General features: G+C 29.7%; 1 non-coding gene across 1 annotated transcript; it reads left to right on the forward strand.

Moving 5' to 3' along the window:
* Positions 1 to 5,366: 5,366 nt before the first annotated feature.
* TRNAV-AAC (transfer RNA valine (anticodon AAC)) lies at positions 5,367 to 5,439 on the forward strand. The gene has a single exon. It is a non-coding gene; the product is annotated as a tRNA-Val (tRNA).
* Positions 5,440 to 21,654: the final 16,215 nt, after the last annotated feature.

The following is a 21,654-nucleotide window of genomic DNA, read 5'->3' on the forward strand; positions in this document are numbered from 1 at the left end:
GTTAACCATAAAAAATGATTGTGTATTTTATTTTATTCGATGAAAATGTCCATGTCATTATTTTGCTTCTTTCTATTTAGCTATTTATATTTTATTTAATAAAAATAATAATAACAATAAAAAATCCTAATTTTAATGCCTTATCAAAAAGTTGCGAGCCCTTTTTCTTTATTTTTTTATACCCAAGTGTAAAAATATTTGGATAAAAATAATACCATATATTCAGAGAATTAAAATAGTTATATGGTGATCTCAAAATTATAAATAAAATAATATTACCACTAAAAGATTACCATAAAGTTTTTAGTAAGTAGTTATTAAAATAATTTATTGAATGATATATATTATGAATATTCTGATTATCAGAAATGATATCCAGTCATAACACTTTTAGTGTGATTTACGTATCGAGATCAATCTTCCCAAGATGAAAAATTAACGATGCATAATATTTGACGATTTAATATAAAAACCCCAGTAAAATGCTTGCGTCGTTATTGCGAGACGTAGCATAAATTCGGTCATTCGCTTTCCACGCTCTAGAAAAGACATTTGTCAAAGTGCAGTGGCACAAATGGTCACGGTGAGTCATTGGCTTGCGCATACTGAAATTCATTTTTGCAGACGAACAAGACCGATTTATCATTACGCTAGTGTAATAAAACACTTTTGGATACTACTAGTTGAGACCTAGTAACGTAGACGTCGTGTGCTTGCGCAATAGCTGTAGTATTTAGCTCTACTAGGAAATGTAGTACGTAAGATATTTATTAAATAAAAGCATTTCAGATTCATATAATATAATACAAAATTGAGAATACAGAGAAATATTATATATATTATGTACAAGTTAATGTGCTTGTAATCATGTTATAGTTTCAAAAAAATATCATTACTAAGATAAAATATATGTATCATAATATAAAAATATAATAATCTACCAATTACAATTTCAATTAATGTCTCAAAAGCAAGGTGTTTCTAGGGATGTTATGTTTATGTTTAAGTTTAACTTTTATCTTGTCATAGATTCTAGAGTAGAATTAGTGGGTTGGTAAGGTCTCGTGTATTATTTTAAATGACAGCATGGCCTGTATATCTCAGTACGTATAAGGGTTATCTACGAGTTGCAAATATAATAGCTTTTTGCAATTTAATTGCAATTTTAAAGCGCATGACAACTAGTTTATTGGTTGTGTGGTTAACTTTGATAAGTTAGTATTTTTAAAATAGAGATCATCAATGAATAAAATGTTGGACTTCAGCTTGACACGATATTAGTAGTTTATAATTTAGCAAAACAACATTTTTGAGCGTGATATTTATATAAGAAAATGGTGACTTTATATTCCAATAATCATTACATATCAAATCAATATTGAGCATAAACAATTCGGTGTTTATTTCATATTCCAATTAGAAGAAATGTGCTCAGTTGGTTTATTAAGTCTATGAGTTAATAAACCAACGCAATAAGATTGTTTTTAAATATTTTATTCTTCTAGGACTATATACGTAGGTATGTAATGCATGTATCTATAATATAATTGTTCTAAGCCGCTTCCGGACATGCATATGTTATAATGAAACATTCTTCGTTTAATTTTCTACTCTGTAAATCGTATCTCTTTGTATAAACGGTGTATGATAATACATGTAAACAAGAGAAATATATTTAATCATAATTAATAAAAATAAAAATAGAGTTGGCACAATGATTTTCGAGCCTCCGCTAATGAATTCTTTTGTTGTCGATCAATGAAAAATAAGTATTCAAATATAATACAAGATAGCCGACAGTAACATGACAACAGTTGTAAATAATTTTGCTACGCGACAATAATTTTCATTATTTTGGCATGTGCGTTGTTCAATTTGACTGAATATAAATAATCAGATTGCAAATTAACTAGGTATGTTATAACTATGAAAATGAAATATACACATGTGTGTAAAGATTATAAGAATACATTGATTAAACTAGATAACAATCATACAACAATCTTCGTAATGAAATCATCAAATTTTGAATTCGTGTCGACGGACTCCGAGGCCGAAAAGTGAGTTTTTCCTCTTACAATACATAAAAAGTATCATTGTTTCTGATTTATTGCACATATTCGTTAGATTTGACAAATTGCAAATAAACCAGTTACGTTTTAAATGTGAACGTGTAATATATCCTTAGTATGTATGAGGATTGAAAGTTCCCACTGTCGCAGTGGGAACACTGTATATATCAGACAATAGACAGCTTATAAATGTGTAGTTTATTGGATGTTATCTAATAGACGACATTTTACAATGATTATAAATATATTATTGCATACCTGGAATAATCGATAGCCAAAATATCTAAGAGTGGGTTATTTCTTATTTCGATGTGGCAATATATGTATCTACGTCATGGTTTTTTATCAATTTTTCTTCTGGGCAATCATTTCTCTTTTGGAACAGCCAAATTCAAGATCAGTTACATTAAACTTATGTAGTATGTTCTTTATAAAAAGATTATACTTGCTGACAATGACTTCAACTTTTTGTTTATATATAATATACCAATTCTACATTGTCGTCATATAGGTCTTCAAATTGTTAACCATACATAAATGTTATTAGATCTTTCGTTGCTTCTGAAAATTAACTGTAAACGATACTGTATAGGGGGGGGGGGTAAAATATAACTTTTTGTTTACACTAATATGAGATTTTTCATTATTACTACCATTCTATGTTTAATTAAATTTGGTATGTATACCTTTTATTGCCAAATCACTGCTGTTTGTTTTTAATGTGTTCCTAGAAAATCAATAGGAAATTTGTTAGAACAACGGTGATATATTATTCATATAACCAAACACTTACTAGCAAGTGATACATCATTTGGAATCATCTTCAATTAACACTTTGTAAGAAAAATCCTGTGATTATAACATATTTCACTGTTTATTTAATTGCACGGTGCAATTTGCACCGAACTGCACGACGCGAGCGCTTGACAGATGACAATAGTCACGTGTAAGCAAATTGGAGAGTTAAGGGAAATCCCAGTTCTTAGCGCACATGAGAACGAACTACGAAATTGATTTTATCATTTTAAATTGTAAAACACTATATACTACATATGTATAAAAATCATGAAATTCCAATAAAAATATTTTTTAACTTAAGAAAAATATATTTAGTTTATACGGGATTTTAAATATAATATAAATAATGTATATTTGTATTAGCTTCTTTATACAGAAAAATAGGTGTACTTAAATTTATTAGATGGCAATTCACGTCAAAAGCAATAAAATCGTGTCGGCGCCGGCACGATGTTATTGCTTTGGACGTGGATTTTTAACTTCTGAGAAGGGATAATTGTTTTTTGCGCTCTCCTATTGGTTAAAATTCGGTTTAGATATGCCATATTCATTTCTCACTTAGTCATAAGTCAAAATATTAAATATAAAAGGTCTTAATATGAACGCTAGATAACCAAGCGTTTCCACTGCGACGGCGACGGCACGATTTTATTGCTTTTGACGTGGATTCTAAACGGGCCTTCTTGAATTTATCCCAAAAAATTAATTTATTGAAATACTATACTATACAACTAGACATTTATGATTTACTCATAAACATTCGCTTCTATGAATAATTTAAGATAGGGTATTGCTATGATTAATAATCCCGTGGGCATCAATAGGTTAACAGTGTTAACGATATTTTATTAAAGCAAACTAAAACTGTCAGCAACGAGATTGGCAGGAAACTAATATTAGATAACATGTGTTCCTTTGGTCTGTGGAGTCCTGGTATATGGGTGTGGGACGTGAGCACTGAGTACCGTTGACTCACAAAGGATCATAAGGAAGATTTCCAACAACGAACTATACGAGTTGTATCCAGAGTCTGACGTCATAAAGTATAATAAATACAACACAATACTCGTGTGAGCCAAACATCTGTTCCACATGGACAACTTAAAACCTGCAAAGCGATTCAAATTCTATAAACTTAACCCCGATAAATTTTCCAGTACATATTTTATTTTGTTAATTAGTTAAAATTTAGTAATTCCCAACCATTTTACCTGGAATCGTCCAAGTACTAAAATTCGTCCTAAAATATGTTAATCTATCGATGAATTTTGTAAATAATTTTTTGATCAGTCTGTGCCAGCCGCTCATCGAGCACTTGACTATTGTCAAAGTCCAGAGTGTGAATTGTTATCTATGGTACTCAAACTAAATAGTTTTGTTTTTAAATTTACGTACATATTTTCTTCAAATAAATTAAATAACTATTTTTAACTACAGCCGACCGTGCTAATAAAGAAAATTATGAAATCAATAATATTTCAATTATATTTTTTTTTTAAATAATATTTCTGTTAGTGAACATTATCAAGAAACTAAGGCAAATATTTCCAATAGTGACAATACACAGTGAGATTTTGGCTATGAATTTAAATCGTAAACATGTATTTATTGCCGATTATGATGAACCTGAAAGTGGTCCCAACATCTGGAATGGTATAGTTTAAATAAGTGATAAATAATTAATAAGTAATTATAATTGCTGTTATTAAATAAATTAGATTGCAGTGGATTTTATATTAAAAATATATTGGACTGCAAAGGGTGGTAAGATAATACCTGGCTAGGCGAAATACAAAAATATCTCCCAACTCTCGGCATCAGTAACTGGTGCCGCGTGGCTTAAAAATGCAAGGCCAACCCCAGGCGTTACAATAATAATTACTATCAATTATTTACTCCTTTTTTCATCCAGTAACGGATTTCGTATCACGTTTCTCGTTGGGGTTTTGATCACATTTTTGGACTTTCTCACTTATGTGCGACGTTATATATTGCCATTTTTAAAATAGAGTAGTGGACTATACGCTCTGATTTTTAATTAAATTAATTAAAGTGCACATTGATACGGCACATACAATACACGTTTACCGACACACACGTTTGACGGGTGGAAATATTTTCAGGATGATAGTGAGATCGTGCCAATTGGCACGACAAATGTCGGTCGCGTACTCTCTGTGCATCATCAGGAAATATCTCAGTACGTTTCATACGCGTATAAATACACGTGTACGAATTTATCTCACGCGAGAAATATTTATAATACATAACATAATACAATACGATCATGTTGGTATTATAACACATACGCGTGTATCGTAAAAACGTGACACGTACCAAACGTATCTTTTTCCTCTGTCATACTAAGAATTGGAGGTATTTTTAATTCAAATTATTTTAGTTAAGCAATAATATGTTTTGAGATATGAATTTGGTAAAATATGAAATTAAATACTAATCGATGGTTATGTGTATTTTTACAACCTCAGGTATGCTGTTTCCGTGGTGTAGTGGTTATCACATCCGCCTAACACGCGGAAGGTCCCCGGTTCGATCCCGGGCGGAAACACTTTTTTATTTTTCTTCTTATATTTTTATTTTATTAGTTACAAATAAATTAATTTATAAAAATAAATATTTTCAAGTCATAGTTACTTTTACCAGAGTTTAACTTCTAATAACGCGTATTAATAGTAACGACAATTGTAAACTAGAATCTCGCCATCTTTCGGCGGTGAGAAAAAATATATAATTAATTATATTATAGTAATTTTCTATATATATAATTATATTTTTTATCAATAATATTTTCAACTCACTGATTATTTATATATTTATGGAATAATGCTATTAAAAAATCAATTTTTTAATCTGATTCAGATGACAAAATTATTATGTATTGAAAAATCTTATAACTCTAAATAAGTAACAATTTATTTATATAAAATATTTTTATATTCTGATGCTATTGATATATGATTCAAATTAAGTGTCTTGTATAAACTATTTCATTAATTACGTAAATTTACAATTAGTTATATTTATGTTTATTGAATATACAATCTGTATTTAAGTAGGGGAAAAGTTGGCATAAACCTCCTGGTTTGTAACTCTTTTGACTCTCGAATTCAGGTTAACTCTGTTTACACCAGGGATGTCAAACCTTCTGGATCTTCTAGATTCTGAACCATATTCCACAACAAAAAATATATAGGACTGTATATAGAATGTGATACTATATAATAATATAATCATAGTATTAGGTAATTTTATATAAAATAATGATTTTTTTCATTGAGATATTTATTTTTACTACTAATATAATAATTAAAATATGGTATATTTACAGAAATGGTATTTTTCGAACGATTTAACAATGCCTAAATTATCTCTTGTTCATAAAAATCTTAATTTTCCGAGATGATGTGAAATCATCAAAGGCTTTTAAATTATATCTTTGATTATTGAATTTCGTACTGCGAATAAATAAATCTAAATGTTTAAAAAATATGATAATTTATACGGGAATTTAGTAATAATATATTCGTTGTCAATATCTCAAATAAATATGAGAAGTTGAGTCATATTCGTAGCATTAGTACCAGGGCCGGCCCGAGGGGCAGGCAGTACAGGCGGTCGCCTGGGGCGCTAGATCTTGTGGGGCGCCGTGATACCAATAAAAGGCGCAATATTCACTTAAAATTATCAAACAATATTTTTAAAGAATATAATCTGATATTTTTTTTTGTATACACTACTGTGTACTCTTTAGATTATTTCACGCGTAAAAAATCGCGACGAAAAATAAACTACAAATTCTTAAATACCCACAATCGCAAAAAATAGTATGGTGTTAAATATAATAATATTAAATTACTTTCATTTGAAATATATTTTTGCGCTCATGTAATGAGTTATTGAAGTATTAATAGGGGAGAGGGGGGGGGGAATGCGCAAATTTAGTTTTTGCCTGGGGCTGCAAATAACCTAGGGCCGGCCCTGATTAGTACTGTGGAATTATACTTGAATGTGGCACAATGAGATTCCAAACTCTCTTCAATGTGTATAGATGTTAATACGCCTAGCGCTTTTTTAGGATAAATTATTTCTGATACGCTTTCAAGACATTCTATAATAAATTTAGCGTCATTAAATGGATTTGATTTGTTAGCAATTAAATTTTCTACCACATAACTTATCTTGGCTCATGAATCAATTTAAGAAATCGTGTTTAAAAATAATTGTCTAAATGTAAGATTTTTTCATATTTAATATTTCTTGCAACTAATTAAATTTTTATTGCGTCTTTGAAAAATTATATTTAAATTGATGGCGAAGCAAACTATTCCATAGAATTAACTATAATACATAAAAAATATTTTAATTCATAAAAAAATTCAGGTAAAAATGTGTTGTGTTATAAATACGAATTCATACGTTTTTATTGTGGGCAAACTTTTGGCTCAGATTATTTATTATATTAATAAACTTATTGACAGGATCTGCAGTATTAATTACAATCTAAATACTTGCATTTTTCATTATATTTAAAATTGTATCACCAGATAGAAAGAAATAGTACATGATCGTCTAATTTTATAATGGTTCAAATCATTTCTGTATTGCTTTATATTAGTGAGTTAATGGCGCATTTATTAAATTATTGCATTCGGATGTCGTACATAAAGATAAATTGAAGCTATAAGATTTTCGGAGAAATATATAAGACAATACTTTCCAAAAATAATTGCGGATATGCAGACTGAAGAGAAAGTTTATTATTCCCGTCGGTGGCGAAATCGAAACAGATAAAATTTGCGCTTTTAATTAAAAGTCCGCTTCCAAAGAGACATTCCCTAATTGTATCAATCAGTTGTTTCATATAATTATCTACCAATTATTATACAAATTAATAATAAAAAAAATCTGTCGTATAAAAGTGATGTCTCTAAATAATTTAATATACTATTAATATACATTTTTTCTTCATATAACAAATCTGGCGTAGATGGCAATCGAATAAAGCACATCTAAACCTAATTTTGACCAGAACAAGTATCACTTCTCAGAAGTCAAAAATCCACGTCAAAAGCAATAAAATCGTGCCGTGCCGCAGTGGGAACGCTCGTTACCGTGCGTATATACATAGATATATAATAGTAGTATAGAGCCGAGTATATACATAGTTATATAATAGTAGTTTAATAACGATCTGAAATAATTAAAATGGCTGCTCGCAATCTTTAGAACCAATAAGAGCATTAAAGCGCAATCAGATAGAGCAATCTGTATATATAATAACAGTTTCTTGTTAAATACTAATACAGCCGGTCCATAAGTGCGGTTCTTTGTTATTATGACGTCCGTAGGCGTGCCGGAACACCGGGATAAGAAATACGGTGCAAGTTTCGGTAATAAGGAAGCCGCCGAAGAAAATTTCAGTACAAAGGGAAAACGGCCTGACCATAACGCGATCTTGGGGACCCACATCAAGGAAGTTGGACACGGACAAAGGCCGAAAACGGAGGACGTTTATGCGAAGCAAATGAAAGCAATAAATAATACCGCCCGAAAATCGCATGTGTATCGGACGTGCGACGACTCATAAGATACCCTTTTATTTAAAAGGGTTTTATTATTGTTCACCGGATATAATACGTGGCAGTTATAAACTTCGGGGCCGATCCACTGCAGATAACTTACAGCCGCACACGCGCGAGAAATAGCAACGCACAATACAGGTAATACGCGTAGGTTGAAAGAGTTTCTCTTAAATATATCGTCACGATTTTCACACGTTCCAGAAGCTTGGAAAATACCCTTTTAAATACATGTTGGACAAAAAATACCGGATAATATTTTGAAAGCTGATATTTTATGTACCTGCATATATTATGTAGTATATAATTTTTTGCTACAGTCGATTTTTACTGCTGCTTATGACGCATTGGTATATTCAATATTTCCATGGAATTAAACATGATAATATTTCCTGTGATTATTAAATATTTTTTCCAGTAGACTAATGAATATGTAAAATGTTTTTTTATAGCAACGCATATTTGTAGAAATAAATTGTAATGCAGAATAATTTCAGATAAATATTGTATTACATATTTATTCATTTAAATTAGGAGATATCAAGAAGAAATCATAAATCATTAACACGAGATAATACGAACCGGACCAGCTCCTCGTAACTGACATTAAATAGGTCAATGTGCAATGCCAGCATATTGAGGAGCTGAATGACGACAACCGCGGTTAGAAGGATGATTCAAGAATGCTGCGAATTAATGTGTCACAGAAAACAGGAATAACTACAAGTGAAACGCGTTCTTCATAACAATATTTTTTTGCAGTTTAGTGGAAGTTTTTTTAAGCCAAATCGAGATAGTGGAAGTTTCTTAAGCCAAATCGTGTCCACCGAGATCGTAGATTTTTTTTAATAATATGGCATTTTACTACACTAAAAGGCAGACGGTTGATAGAAGCTCATCTCTACAGATAATATAAATCACTGAGAGAGTACGCAATAAATCGAATGCATCTAAGCAATTTTAAATCATAACCATACAAATAAAACTGGATTGATGTATAACGAGAAGAACAGAACCTAATTGGAACTCATCGATAATTTGTAGGTTTCGAACTGTATACGATCGCTCAAATAATTAGGCGTCACGCGTTCTATTGAAAAAAGTCTTTTCAAAAACAAAATTCTAGGAATGGCGAGATGAGGGGTGACTTATTGAATAACATTTTTGAAGAATCGTGCAAATCTTATATTTAAATTCTCAGAACCTTAAACTCGACACTTACCGACATCAAAACTCGACTCTTCAACCAAAATGAATCATAATGAATTACCAAGGTTAAATAGACGTACATGTGTAGTAATTATATTTGTTTTTTTTGCCTTAAATTAAGAAGTTAGATGTACATACATTTCTTGCTATATGTTCGTTTACGTTCAAATCCCATTTTCCAACATTAGTATGCAAACAAGCGAGCATTACGCGCTCGTATCTCGTAGCGTGGCAATAAATAATTTTTAATGCCAATTTTACAGCATTTACGGCATAGCCGTGTTTGCAATCGCAACCCAAACGACGGCAAATGAGCTAGTCACACCGCACAGCTGGTCGAGAAGTCGTGGCACGCAAAAGATTTTTTTATTTTTGTTTACGTCTGAAAGGGGAGTTAAAATATGTGTTGTGCCGTTGGTACACCTGGGCGCGCCATTCTCGTCACGTGCGCCAAAAGAGCGGCACGTTCGAGTGTCGCGACGAAAGGGCCTTTATTATGGTGCGCCCTGATTCCTTCGACTATTATCGGCGAGACCGGGATCAAACTTGTCGCGACGCTCTTCGCGGCAAAATTAAATTATTTTCAATAAAAATCCCAAGTCCTCCGACGCGACAATACTCTTCTAGCTCGGCAACAATGTGCGACGCTCGTTCCAGTAACTTTCAAGGGCTTATATTGGAGAAATTCACTCGTGTGAAATTTTCAATATGTGTGGAATGTGTGTAGATAGATGTGAATACTTTCAATATCATGATTCAATCTTGATAAAATATTTATTTATTTAAAAATCAGACTATAGTACGTTACATTAGAAACATAATTAAAAAACAAATTAATTGTGTTCGACTAATAGCAGCAGATTGTAAATTAAAATATTGATGCACAATTAACTTCTTTATTGAAGCTGTTTATTGAAGTGATTGTGGTCTTAAATATTAGGTTATTCTGAAATTAATGTCGTTTGGAAAATAAAACAATAAAATACTCTTTTTTATTCTTGATTAGTAGGGGACCAAAGCCAAAAATAAATATGAAATAAAAATCATTAGCCACTCTTTTTCTTTCACAAGTTAAAATTCAATCAAAAGATAAAACCATTATCATTAATGAATGAACTAAAACAAAAAAAAACATTAAATTTCACTTATCTTCACTAAAATGTTTCAATTAATTTTTCAGATCTATTCTAGTAAATATTTTCTAAGATAATAACGTCAGATGCGATTGTAATTATATTTTGTTATATGTAAAACTGTGTTTAATATACATAAACGTGTTTGTATCTATGTGTATTATTTAGTGACCTGTATACTGGTTTAAATCGTCTATCCCTTCCTGGTGGTGGACTTGCACAAGTCCGCCTTTTGTGTTTTTGGAGTGAAATATAGACGCAGATCCCGACAATGCTTTTCTTCGTGGAAACCCTCTCCGCAAAAAAAAACAGCAAGGGAAAAGCTGCTACGAAGTCTTTGAATTCGAGAATGGATAGTAATCTTTCTTACCGATATATACACATATTGTTTATTTAGATTAATTTTTTGGTTTTTTAGAATTTTAAACCTATCTATCACATTAAAAATGTACTTAAAAATCACACATGATTCACATTTTTTGTATCGCATAAAAAATCCTAATGTAAATCGAATAATTATGTACATACGTACTTGAAAAGCGAGCGATATTCAATTAAAGTCACAGAAAGTGATTTAATGAGCGAAATAGTAGTTTTATATTATATTATTTAAAGTATCATTAGTAAGAATGTGAGAACATATTAAGTTTTTTCATATTATTTGACCGATTTTTACTCTGTAATTGGAATAAGACGTTTATAATAATATATATAGCTATATTTTTGTGCTATTTTTTGCATTCAGATTCTTTTTTTAAGAGTCAAAACTAAAATACAATGTGGCGCAAGTTTAAAAAAATATCAAATTAGATTTGGTGAGGGTACTGTTAGTCAGAGAACTGTAAGACATAGGTTACTCGTTTAGTCTGACATCAGTTCAGTCCATAAATGTGGTCCTATTTACACCACACTAAATGTGTAACGAGTTGAATGACGGACTGATGTATCAGAATGACAGATACTTTAATATTTTGCTAATTTTCGTCAGACTAGTATGGACTGACAACAATTCAAAGGTGTCCATGTTTAGAATCCACGTCAAAAGTATTATAATAAAATCGGCTTACATATGGGGAATGGAGAAGAAACCAACGTTCAACATCCCTACTAACCCTGGATTTTTCCAGAAGATAACCCGAGAATTTGAAGGATAACCCGAGAACCCCAACCCCTCTCCTGTTATATTTACTATACAATTATTGCCTATTTTTTGGAATAAAACCTATACGAATAATGTAAATAAGTATAAAAGAAACGAATCTTTGAAGAAGTTGTTGATAATATAGTATATAAAACAATTTTACCCCTAGCCACCATCGTCTGCTTTTAATGAAAAAATATTGAAAAACACTGTTAAAGCTAAGCTACAAACAACTCGCAACACAATAAAATGTTTCTTCTTCAGCTGTTAAGTGACAAAAAAAATGATAAAAAAAATAAGTGGGTACCGCACGAACTAACGAAAGACAAAAACAGCAACATTTCGATATCTGTTTTTAATTAGTTCTCAGTAACAATTGGAAACCATTATTGAAGAGAATTGTCACCTGCGATTAGAAATAACTTTTATGCTATAGCCAGAAGAGATCAGAACGAGGATTAGACATTAAAGTAACTCCAAAAAGTGCTGCGAAACTGAGCACCCGATAAAAATATAGTGACAGTATGATTGATCGCTTCTTAAACCAGGGAGACTATTATATTGTAAGGAAATTGATACCATGCATAGAAAATTAACTATAAAACCTCCGATGTTAGTAAACAGACTTTGCTCGATATTCCTTTATTATAATGCAAGACTTTATACTTATTAAACAAATAAGGATTATAAATTCTGCCTCATCACCTACATATATCCCCTTGACCTTTTCTCTACATAATATCACCTTCTTCGAAATTCAATCATCGAAGTGATATTTTAAAAGCCTTTAACGACTTCACAAGAGATTTATTTATTCTTAAATCGTTGGCAAAAGGACATTCTTGTAAATGAAGCATATTTTTATTAATAAAATTGTTTTATATGCAACAACCTAATACTATATAACTATAATAAACATCGATTGAAATATTGTGTCTTTCGAACTTCAATTTTGGTTTGTGTGTATTTAGCAATATTATAATATTATTTTTTACTTTTATGTTTTACTATTAATAGTTTTTTGTGTCTTAATATTTTTTTCATATATTTTTAATTTAGGAGCTTAACAACTCACTGCATGTTACGTTGGTTAACTATTTAAGCTACAGAATAAATAATGCAAATTTCTGCAAGAAAATTATGCTGTTCTTAGAAAGTATTTTTTAAATCTTAATTAAATTGCATATTCTGTATTATAAAAAACGTTGAATGAATGCGCAAAAGTTTTTCTTAAGCGCCTCGACTTGAACGTGACAAGTTAAGCGGTTTTCCAAGAACACTCTGTTTTAATTAATTACCCGAAGGATATTTGTTTCTAATTAATGAAATAAACAATTTTAAAGTACAGCAGACTGTCGTTCATGCTTATTTTTAATATTTTTTTAATACAATACAGCATTCTCAGTAAATATATAATTAATTAACAATAATTAACCTGTCTCTAGAAAGCGACATAAATATTGTTTTTTATAATATAAATTATATAAACGAGTACACATTCTTGGCATTTCAATGTCAATTATTAAATAACTAATTGTTGGAAAAGTCTTAGAAACACAGTGGGTCTAGCCTCTAGCCAATCTTTTACATTAATGAACGATAAATTTTCAACGACGGTACTTAAGTGAAGGCAAAAAATCCGCAAAAACTTCTACTTCTCGACTCTTTGCTTTTTTAACAATACTTAGGTTCGCAGCGTGTCCTTTACAGCGTTCTAAATCCGAATCAAAAAACAATAATTATCAATCATACCCCATCCCACCTGTAAAGCGCGTGCCATAGTTGAAGGATTATCCCGTAAAATAAATGGATGTTGCGGCTTAATGAAACGGTGAGAAAGGACTTCAACCATTTTGCTTAGGAAATGAAAGAAATCAACGTTTCATATCTCGCGCACACTCCGACTGAATGTTTTCCCCCTTCTCGACTTACTTGACATTGACATATTCGCCCTAGCGTGACTAACAAAGCGGTCTTTTGGTCTCAAGTCAAGCATAAATATTTGACGTGAATGGAAAGACGCTTCGAGAATATCTGCTAAGCTCTAGTTATCTACTTGTGTTGCCGAAAAATCAAACTTTCCGTCACGCATATCGTTGACATATTTGTTATATAGGTATATATTTTGGAGCATTTTATCAATGCAATCAATAATGTATGTTAATAAAATAGTATTTACTTTTAAAGTAAAAGGCGTAAATATTAATATTATTTTAATTTTTCATATCTCTAAATCAAGGGTCGACAAACTGTATTGTGAAGGGCCAGATTGTAAATATTTTAGGCTCGGCGGACCAGGATGTAAGCTCGATTATATTTATATAGATAAGTATACTTAAGTGACAAAAATAAACAGGTTTTCGTATTTATTTATTCCTATTTTGTGGACACACTACAAAATAAACAGATAAATTTGCAAAAAACAATTTAATAACAAATATAACGTAATTAGCTGTACTTATGAGAATAATGTAATTGCCTTTTTTGAGATAACAATTCATCAAACTGAAGTTCGAAGTTCATCAAGTGATGAACCTTGAACTTCAGTTTCATAGTAAGTATAATACTATCCTCAAAATTTATTGTAAGTTGTAATCCGACAATTGTGTTGGCAAATATAAATAAAAATCATCGAGCATATGATCTTAATTTACTATATCGTAATCTAGAAGCACGTTTATAGACTTATATTACTAATAGTTTATTTTCTTGTAATTTCCATTTTAAGATGTTACCACTTTTCGATTAAAGGAAAGATAGTAGTTGCTCAATTTTTTATTTATTTATTTTATTTATTTTATTAATTTATTTAGCTTAATAGCTAATCTTTGCATCTAACAAATTTAGTAAACATATATAAAAATATAGAAAAAATAAAAATATACAATAATAAAGTCTTAATATTATAATTTATTTCTATATGTACGAAGGTGTTTTTTTATTCCATTTATGAAACCCGTTATATTTTTGCTGTTTCGGATTTCTCTTGGAAGACTATTATATAAATCAAAACCTCCGTACATAATTCCCCTAGCCGTACTCGTTTTCTTATACTTAATTATCTTTAAATTTTCTCTATTTCTAGTATTATATTTATGTACATCTTTATTTCTTATTAAATACTTATTAAAATATTTTGGTAACATATTATTTTCTAACTTATATATAAATACTAAAACATTCATACTCAATATTTCTTGAACATTCAACCATTCTAATCTATCAATCATACTTTTACAATTAGTTAATCTATTTTTATTTAAGATTACTCTCATTGCCCTATTTTGTAATTTTTGCAACATTTGTTTATCTAATTTATTTAACATATTTAATAGTGTTGCACAATAATTAAAATGGGGCAATATTATACTATTGTAAATTTTTTTTTTGTATTTATACTTTATATATTTCTTAATCTAGATAATAAACCTATTTTTCTACTAAATTTTTTTAATATGTAATTACAATGTTCTTTAAAATTTAATTTTGTATCAACAATTACTCCTAAATATTTTATATTATCCACTATTTCTATACTAGAGTTATTTATTACTATTTTGGTACTATTATCTAACACATTTTTATAATTAATAAACATACATTTAGTTTTATTCTCATTTAATTTAACTACATTATTCTTTAACCATATTTCTAATATACTTAATTGATTATTTAAATTATTTACAATTTCTTTAATGTTATCACCTATGCAATACATTAATGTGTCATCCGCAAATAGATGAATTTTACATTTTTTCACGTTATTAACTATATCATTAATATACAAAACAAATAACAATGGTCCCAATTTAGACCCTTGTGGTACTCCATAAGACACTAATTTCTCTTCAGAATATACATTATTTATTTTAACTTTTTGTTTTCTTTTATATAAGTAATTATTAAACCATCTTAAAATTATATCACTTATACCTATACTCTCCAATTTCTTTAACATTATTTTTCTGTCTATTGTTTCGAAGGCTCTCTTGAAATCCAAGAAAACTGCTCCAATGATTTTGTTTGTATCCTTAGCCAACAGCCAATCATTTATCACTACTTGTAATGCAGTTTCAGTTGAATGCTTTTCTCTGAATCCCGATTGTTGTACACATATTATGTTTTGAGAAGTAATAAATTCCTTTAATTGTTTGATTACTACTTCTTCTATTATTTTTTCTATACACGGTAGCATGTTGATTGGTCTCATTTCTTCAACTTTTTTACTATTTTTTATTTTAGGTATAGGTACAATAGTAGCAATCTTTAAATTTTCAGGCATTTCTCCTAAGGAGAGTGCTTTATTTATTAAATAATTTAATTTAGTTCCTATTATTTCCCATGTTTCTTTAATTATATTTATATCTAGTTCATCAGTACAAGTTCCTTTTTTAAATTTACATATTACGTTATGAATTTCATCTAATGATACTGATTTAAATTTACTAAATTTTACAATTATTGCTTTATTATTATATTGTACTAAATTACTAATCCTTGGTATTGAATTCACAATTTCTTCTATGCTCTCAATGTAATATGTATTCATTTTTTCTGCTATTATATAAGATCTTGATATATATTTCCATTAATTTACGCTTTTATTATGTCGTTTTTCTGAGTTGGATTAATTAATTGTTTTATTGATTTCCACATCTTATTTGGATCATTTTGTATTTCATCTATCAATTTTTCATACCATTTCTTTTTAGCCATTCTTAATACTTTGACTGCCATATTTCTACATTGTGTGTATGTTTTCCATTTTTCATTAAAGACCTTATAATCTATTTGTTCTGTTTTTAATATTTGAAAAATTTTGTATGACTCATCTCTTTTCTTTATAGCATTTTTAACATCATCATTAAACCACGGTTTTGGGTTGTAACGATATTCCTTTTTAAAATTATATTGACTTTTTGTTAGTCAAATAGATTTTTTAAATTGCAATGTATTCTGCACTTGCATCATGATTCGAAGATAACTGCTGGAGCTGTAGTTCAAGCTCAGAAAATATATCTGCCGTATTTTTTTTTGGGAATAGAGATTTCTCTTACTTTATATTTTTGTCACCATGATTTGTGTATTTTCATACAAAAAGCAGCTTGACATGATTTGTGACCGAATTGTCATCGAAATGACTTTACCACATTTTAATTTTATTATATACTTAAGCACTGTTTTTCCTTTTACGTTGAAGAAAATTTAAATCGCTCCTTGGAGTTCACATTTTTTTTTAAATTATGTTGTATGTGTTTAATTTTTTTTAAATATAATTATTGGTACTTACTTATTAGTAATATTTAACACCTATGTTAAAGTATTTTTCGGTGAAAATGTACAAATAGTAAAAAGAGTTTTGTGTATGAAATACCTGCTTTTACTTTCATTTCGCCAGTTATCCCTATCATAAAAATGGGGCCGGCAGACGCAGCGGCTCGGTCATTTCTCTGTTACATAATATAATTACTACGGATTTAAAAAAATCAGTTCTACCGGTATTTTATTTTTGCCCCAATACCGGTATTATCGGTATTGCAATCAATAACCATAGCCTCATTTTCCTTTTTAATTTTCGCGAACAAAATACGTTGTGATGTAAAATTCTATTTTAAATTTTGCTTTTTTTTTAGTTGTGAATATTGTGTCGAGGGCGTGTAAAGATGATGTATATTGTATTATTTTAAATCGACGCAATTAAATTGTAATGTATTGACCTTCGTGTCCATAATACACAATGTTTTTACTAATAAAATTATTCAATGAATATTAGATAAGATAAACGTTAATAATCAATCAAAGGTTAAACGTACTTTTTTTAATAGCATTAGCAGTTTATGATATATCAGCATTGTTTATCGTACAAAATATACATAGCATTTTCATGGTCTATAGAAATAAGATTACTGTTGGATAACAACGCAATTTTATATATGGCAACACCAAACAAACAAAAAAAATGGCAAAAATATTTTCGTTACACATAGATAGTTACATAAGTCGAGTGTAGTAAAACTTTGTCCCGCCAGAGAGTTCTATAAAGATATGTGGCAAAATAACCTTAAGAGAGAAAAGTCGCATTCGAGATGTTTACGATGGTTGTGATAATATTTGTTTGTTTGCGTATCGGATGAGGTATTATTATTTATTATTACACATTTGAGTCGCGAGTGGCAGTCAACCCAAAAGTTTTGCAAAACCCAAGTTAGATGGGAGTTTTATTTTATCCAATTATCCAACCCTGTTTGTTACAAATTCGGGGTGGACGTGCCTCTTGTGATGTGATAGCATAAACTGAATTCATAATCTCGAGGATATGTTTGCTAGAGTGCTCATTAGCTACATAACACGTTCCTACAAATTTTGAGTATCTTAGAATCCATATAATAAAAAAATCTAGCATTAACAACCTCCACACTCTTCGTCGGATGTTAGCGTAAGTACGACGTGCTTTGGGAAATTTATCGGGTCTTTTTACGGTTCAATAATAGGTCTTTTTCTTCAAGTGTACACTGGGCTTAGGGCCATCGTTAGCGGCCGGAGCTCAATAAATTTCAATCCCGAAGGGTGTTTTCTCGGGGTAAAACGGTTCGTGGTGAGGTTGATAAGAATCTCAGTAGCTGGCGAAGTTAGAACCAACACAAAGTGGTAAGTGCTGTGAACACTTTGTCGAGTTAACAACACTTTTGTTTTAACACTAGCAACTTTAAAAGAGCGTGTAGTGCATTGTTCTTGAGGCGAGCTATTACACAGCTGCATAAAATTTCAAACGCAATTTTCTTATACTCAATTGATTCAATATCATTGAATATTTTAAAATATGAAGTAATTATATATAGTGTAGTACAAATGGAGACACGAACCATCATATAATCTGCTTATATAAAATATGATGTATGGATCATTTTGTGATTTTAATATTTTGCTGGCTTATGTTAATGATATATCCAAGCGCGTATGATGAGGTACTTTTCCTTTCGCTCGCTCGCGTGTTAAGTGACGAGAGTGAGTGAGAGACAAAGGCGTACGGAAAACATGTAACGCATGAAAGGGAAAGTATTTCACGGTACGCGCCTGATATGTACTCGTATGTTTATAATTATAATATCAGAGGCAATGGGTTTACATACCTATATACGACTAATTCTTTCGTGTGCGCGGAACCTATCTACCGCGCATATCAAAGTATGACTGTTAAACGAGTTAAAATCGAATTTATTTTTACCATCGTATATTTTTGAACAATAATTTTTATAAATAAAATAAAAATTTCTTAGTATAACTTAAAACATATTATTGTATTTTATATATGTATTGTTAGAATTTAAATTCTGCTTTAATTTGCATTAATTTTGTGTTTCTGCTAATAGCTATCAATGACGAAAGTCAAGGGTCAAATCTATAATATAATACCAGTATGTCATTCAGTTTGCTTTTTGTTATGTTAATTTACAGTTCCTGGATGAACAGCAATTCAGCGGCTCTCAAATTGTTCTGCAAAAAACTTTTGCTTATCTGCAAATTTAATAATTAAATATATTGCTCACAAATCTTACTTTTTATTTAAACATATAGTATTGTCGTTTTTTAATAAAAAAAATATTTATAATGTATTTAAACAACAAAATATAGTGTAAACATTCAAAACAAGCAATATATTAATAACTGTAGGAGGCAGTTAAATTAAAATTATTCTCGGCCATAATGTAAAAAATTTGACTAACGTAGCGTAAAAATTGCTAAATCTACCGTTTGCTTCGAAAGTGGAAATTGTTTGATGAGCAGGAAGAAACAAACAACGGTTTACGTTTAACGTGTAAACAAAAAGAATAAATATGAAGAAAAAAATACGCTACGTTAACGAAATATATTTAAATAAAATAAAAATTAGATAATTACTTTAGTATATTATGTTAAACTGGCATCGTAGATTTTGGAAAAAAATCAATGGTTATGGGTGTTGGGTAAAATATTAAATTAGCGATTATTAACAATCTTTATATTTTTTATTTGCAATAAACAATGCTAATGGCATAATTTACATGTACACATTAATTAAATAATTATTAATTATAGTTATTTAATGTAAACTTTAGATTACGGAATAGGTGCACTGCGATCTAAGGCAGTGTACTTATTCAACTCCTCAAGAGATAAGTTTAGGATAAAATCCTTTATTCCTATACTAGATGCACTTTAAACCAATTTAAGAAGAAGAGTTGCTCTATACAATGATGTTGTAAAAATGTTGTCTTGCTTACCATCTGACATTATTGAAACAAGATGTACAAGGAGAACAATTAGATGGCCTTCCCTAATGTGAAAGCTTTAATTGTTTTTCAAGACATAAAATAATTAAAAATATGCACTGAGAATTTTGTACAATGAGAGTAACAAACTTAGACAAACAAATGTTGATGAACTCTTGGATGACTTTGCTATTAAATAATCTAGAAAAAATATTCTTAGTCTATTTTACCAATATTTAATGATTGAAGCTTTTTTATATCTTAACATGTATTTTTTTAGATGTGTGACAATCATTGCAATGTAATCATTGTCATTTTGTTAATACCACACAATATAATTTGTAGATCTGTTTCTTTAAATTACCATTAAACTTAAAATATTATTTTCTCAAAAATTCTTACTTATTCTAAAAAAATACAATAAAAGTCGGTTATCGCATAAGTTTCTCAGTGTAAATTATAAGTTATAATATATTTATGCAATATTTTAATCACAAAATACTGTATTTAAGAATAAATTTTGTTTTTATTAATAAATTCTATTACCATTATTATTATTATTATTATTATTGTTGTAATATTATATGTATTGCGCCCTTTGTATTGATTAAATAAACACTCGTGAATGTGGTAGGCTTGGAGGGCCTCACAAATGGAATAGCCTAGAGCCTCTCTTCGTCTAAATCCGGCTCTACTCTTGCGTTATTTTGAGCTGCGTTCTGCGAATACGGCTTGTTCTAATATATTTAGGTAGTGGCCATTACAAAAGCTGTTATGGCCAAGAAGTGTTTGCCCCAATTCGAGCTGGTACTCCTGCTCCTACCTCTTTGTATTGCCGGCTCGCGAACTCGGTAGTACTGATAAGTAGTAATAAAATACCACCATTCAAACAAACCTTTATTAGTTCTTCGAACGTTATTAAGACGGTTCCCAAGTCAAAGTTTCACACCCCACCTAAGTTTTAGAGAATAGAAGTTAAACATCACTTTTTGGGTGTATTATATAATATCGTCGATTCACTTAAAATAATATTATTAATTGAATATAAACAAAAAAAATATTCAAGACATGTTTAAAAATATATTTCTCAACTAGAGATATCTAAAAAGAAATAAGAAAAGGTAATGGTCGTTTTGCTCCAAACACTATTTTTACTTTGAAAGTAATATTTAAAATAAATGATATTGTTTTATAAGATATATCGTTTAACATGAGGTGGGTGTTTAAAATGTCGGCAAAAATAAATTATCAATTAATAAGAATTTTAAAAATAATCAATAATGCAAATATTAATATTAAAAATTATTAGATATTTGAATAAAAATATATTCGGCAAATCAAGAAGAGTGAGTTTCTATAAAATTTTACTCTGGCAACACTGAAATATATGTCAGCGAGTCAAGCTGGCAGTTGAATTCTTTCGACACAAAATTTCTCTTTTTATATGAAAAC

Source organism: Plectrocnemia conspersa, unplaced genomic scaffold (assembly GCF_051122295.1).
Source record: "Plectrocnemia conspersa isolate PC_06_02 unplaced genomic scaffold, ASM5112229v1 ptg000009l, whole genome shotgun sequence".
NCBI lineage: Eukaryota > Metazoa > Arthropoda > Insecta > Trichoptera > Polycentropodidae > Plectrocnemia > Plectrocnemia conspersa.